Consider the following 4,696-nt stretch of genomic DNA (forward strand, 5'->3'; position numbering starts at 1 on the left):
TTTCACTTTTATCCCTGTAAATCTGTAGGCAGAACAAATTCTGGGTCAAAAATTTAGTGGGTAGGTTGATGTGCCCCTCTTCACCTGAAGACCTGCTTGTCTAGAGGACGGCAGCCATTTCAGTCTCTATATCTCCTGCTGGTAGTAATCTCAGCTAGGCTGAGATGTGCTTCACGTAGTCTCTCTCATCTCAGGTCTGCATCTAATCCCAAAGATGTCCCCGTCTGATTTCCATTTTCACTCCAAGCCCTTAAGAAACTGGGTAATAATGAGGGCCCAAGGACGTGTGATTCTCACTCTGAAAGGGAAAGAAAATCATCATCAGAGGTGAACAGAGAGCTGAACTCTGTAGAAGACGGGGTGATGAGGCGTGAAGAGGAGTAATGAGGGGTGATGAGGGTGGTGAGTAAAACAAAAAGCAAAGTGAACTCCACATATTTTATGCCAATTAACATTCAACAATAATATATTTTATATTGTACTTGTCTAAAAGAAGTGCAGAGACGAAAATGGAACAGAGACTGAATGACTGGCTGACCAGTGACGGGCCCAACTTGAGATCTATCCCATGGGCGGACACCAAATCCAGACACTATTCCCGATGCTATGTTGTGCTTGCAGACAGGAACCTAGCATGGCTGTTCTCTGAGAAGGTCTACTAGCAGCTGACTGATATAGATGCAGATACCTCACAACCAAGCATTGGACTGAAATCAGGACCCCTACGGAAGATTAAGAGGAAAGATTGAAGGAACTGGAGGGTATGGCAACCTTTTAGGAACACTAACAGTGTCAACTAACCTGGATTCCTGGGAGCTCTCAGAGACTAAGTTACCAACCAAAGAGCATACACAGGCTGGTACAAGGCACCCCAGCACATACATAACAGAAGACTGACTTGTCTGGTCTCAGTGGGAGAGGATGTCGCTAATCCTGTAAAGACTTGATGCCTCAGGAAGGAGGGCTGCTTGGGGGCAGGTGACCCTGTCAGAAATAAAGAGGAGAGAGAATGGGGGAAAATTTCTGCCAGAAGGGACTGGGAGGAGGGTCAGCATTTTGGATGTAAATAAATAAAATATTTAATAATAAATAAAAATAATATATTTTATAAGAACACATTCATATCTAAAGGAAGAAGATTAAACACCTGGAAAAACAAGAAAATAAAAATACAAAGTAAGCCAAGATTATAGGTTTACTACAATGATTAAAACATGCAATGAAGTAAAATTCTCTAAATTTCAATTTTAAATTTAAAATGTAGTAATGAATTAAATTTTATGCAACAATAAATTACAGAATTACAGATTAGATATATTATAATATATGTAATGTGATCCATTTTTTAGGCAGACTGATATGAGATCTATTACTGAACATGACTTGGTACGGTATAGGAGAGCATTGTGGAAAACCCTCAGTAGTATAGGGCTTTCTATTTGTCCAGGGGACTGTGATTGGGGATATATTTGAGACCACAGCAATCAGGAATGAGCGGCTTCTCAGCAACCATGTCTTTAAATTCATCTGCATTTAACTTGCTTAAGCCCCACTTCTTTGAAATATGAGTCTTCTGGAGGCCAGGGAACTTAAACTTGGCTCTGCATAGCTTCAGTTACATGTTCCTTATTCTGCAGCTTGGTATGAATGGACATGATGATCTGGTTAATGTAAACCCTGGCCACTCTGCCCTGGGACGTTCCAAAGGCACCACACATACCTGTCTGGAGACTGTCAGCACCAGCACAGGACAACTTCTTGTTGATTCTAATGACACGGAAAGGATGGAGCCTCACTCCAATGTGAAAACCATCCTTGCCACAATGCCTTACCATGTATTTGTTGGCTCAGATTCTGACAGCCTCTAGTGCTTTGGAAGAGAGTTGTTTATATGCATCTGAAACCATGTGGCCACAATGTGAGAATTCATCAATTTTTGCCTTCTTTAGTCCCAAGTCAAAATGTGGATCTTAGCATCAGGGACACTATTTTTTTTGAAAGAAGTGAGACTTTGGATATAGTTTGTTCTTACAATGCTGGAAACACCCTGCAGGGAAGAAGCCCACGAAGACAATAGGGTCAGATTGTTGGTGGCACACTAGAGGAAGAGAGTGATTCATTTTATTTTGAATATAACCTTAAGCTTTCTCTTTTTTTCTTTTTTTTTTTCTTGGCTATTTTCTGCATTTATATTTCAGATGCTATCCCTTTCCCTCAATCACTTCCTTCCTCTCCCTCCCATTGCCTCCATGAAGGTGCTCCCTCTCCCAACATCCCTCTCCCATCTCTGAGCCTTGGCATTCCCATACATTGGGAAAATGAGCCTTCACTGGACCAAAGGCATCTCTTCCTATTGATGTCAGACAATGCCATCCTTTTGCATATGCTGCACCTGGAGCCATGGGTCTGTGTGTTTCTTGGTTGGTGTTTTAGTCCCTGGGAGCTGTGGTGGGTTTGGTTAGTTGATAATTTTGTTCTTCCCATGGAGTTGCAGACCCTTTCACCTCCTTCAGTTCTTTCTCTAGCTCCTTCACTGGGGACCCTGTGTTCAGTTTGATGGTTAGCTTTCTAAGGAGGAGTGGGGGAGGGGTGCATAAATAAGCTGGTTGTTACAACAGGGCAATGACTATAAAAAGGAACAATATTTAGTTTTGCTAATGAATCTTTCTTCTTTCTTTATTTCTTTTATGAATTTTTCTCAATAATACTGTGTAACATGCATAGTAAGAGAGATAACTTTTACTTTCTTAGAAACATAAATAAGAAAATTACATTGAATAAAATGGCTGCAAATTACCACAATTACCATTATTTTCTTTTAGGTCACAGAGACCCAATAATACACTAGAATGTGACCTAAAAGAATACATGTATTGAAGAGGTCAAAACCATTTATCCATTGCTACAGCAGCTTCTTTGTCCACTGAAAAAAGTCATTGTGTAAAGGCAGGCCTTTATCATTCTTTGGTAATTATTGTAACAGTCATGGACTATTACTTTTGACAGAGTTTATCATTGTAACATTTAAAAATATCACAAGTTAAATAAGATATTTTAAAGTAAGAGTAAAATTAAGTTAGTATTTAATTCAATTAAGATGTATTTAGAAATGTAAATGTACTAAATATAAGCCAAAACAAAATCAATAAAATATGATTAGCATGAGAAAATTCTACAATTATGAAAGAACCAGAAAAAGCATTTTTTAAGGAAAAGCCTTTATATTGGGAAAAGGATGTGTAAAGGTACTAGAAACATCATGACACGCTGATAACAACTCTCAACATAAATAATAAAATATCATTTTAATTTGATTAAGGAAGAGATTAATTTAACATGAGCAGTTGAGCACATCAGGGGCAGAACATATATTCATTTTCACACTTCTTATAGGACTATTTAAACATTTGATGTTGGAGTCTTTGATATTTGCGGAGATATAAAAACTTTATGTATTTCTATATGTTCATATATAGTGAATTTAATAATTGTTTCATCAAATCTTGCTATCTTTAAAATTGCTTTCTGTAAAGCTATAAAACCTCTTACTTTTTGTGGATTTTGAGCTCAGTGTGGATTTATTTCCTCTCCATCATTATGAAATGTGAATTTACTAAGTTCTTGAAGAAATATTTCCTATTTAGGTGTGAACTATATACTTGTTCAGTTTGGGAATAGTTTTGCTTCTTTGTAATATTTGACTCTAGCTATTTTATTTTTATGTTAAATTTCTTAAATCATGACAGTTTTTTTTTTTTCGTACTGTGTGTGTGAGAGAGAGAGGGAGGAGGGGGAGATAGTAGAGGAAAGAAATAGATGGATAGACAGATGAAAAGAGACAGAGAGATAAAGAGTGATTTAAATAATATAATTTTAGATTTCCTCTTTCTTGACCTTTAATTTTAAAGATTAAGAGTAAAAAGCATACAGAATTACAGCCAATTTTTCTTAGGTATAGACATTGGGTCCTTATTTTAACCCCCAAAGGAAAAGAATACTACAAATTAACCTATCTCAAAGATACTGAAACTTTGAGATGGATAGAGATACATACCTTGTTCAAAGGTCTAGGAAATTTGTATTGGATGAAGTAAAAAGGAGAGGTATTGTTTGGCATTTTCTCTGTCATTATCTTCTATTCATTTTGCAGTTGAAATAAGGAGATCTTTCTATTATTACCCATCAGGAAATTTGAAAAAAAAAAAAAAAAACTGTTTCATGTAGCTTCAGTGCTTGTTTCTTGTAGAGATTTATTTGACAATATAATTTATTCCAATAAAAGTTGAGATGCATGTATCAGTTTAGGACAAAAACTAGTCCCTAAGCTCAATGATGACATGACCACTTTTGTTGGAATTTATTTCAGACTCATCAGTTAGGAAAAAGAAAACTGAGAAGTCAACAGTTCTTACATATTATTTATGACATCTTATTTTCCTATTCAAGTATTTCCTATCTATCTTTCTTTCATTGTGTTCAGATTGGTATTTTCAAACCCTATGATGCATTTTGTAACATCATCATGGTTAATGAGTATTGTAAGGAAAATATACTAGCAGTGAAGGGTAAGGGCACTCAATTGTTTTTTTTTTTCTCTTTCTTCTTTTTATGTTATACCATATTCAAGTGCATGTAGATCCTATTTTATGTTTGTTGTATGGCATTGTTATATGTGGCACCCGGAACTACTGTATCC

General features: G+C 36.3%; 1 pseudogene across 1 annotated transcript; it reads right to left on the minus strand.

Annotated features, from left to right (window-relative positions):
* Positions 1-1,435: 1,435 nt before the first annotated feature.
* On the minus strand, positions 1,436-2,120 carry LOC308415238 (large ribosomal subunit protein uL16-like; annotated as a pseudogene). The gene has a single exon. The product of its transcript is annotated as a large ribosomal subunit protein uL16-like (transcript).
* Positions 2,121-4,696: the final 2,576 nt, after the last annotated feature.

The sequence above is a fragment of the Micromys minutus genome, assembly GCF_963924665.1.
Source record: "Micromys minutus genome assembly, chromosome: X".
NCBI lineage: Eukaryota > Metazoa > Chordata > Mammalia > Rodentia > Muridae > Micromys > Micromys minutus.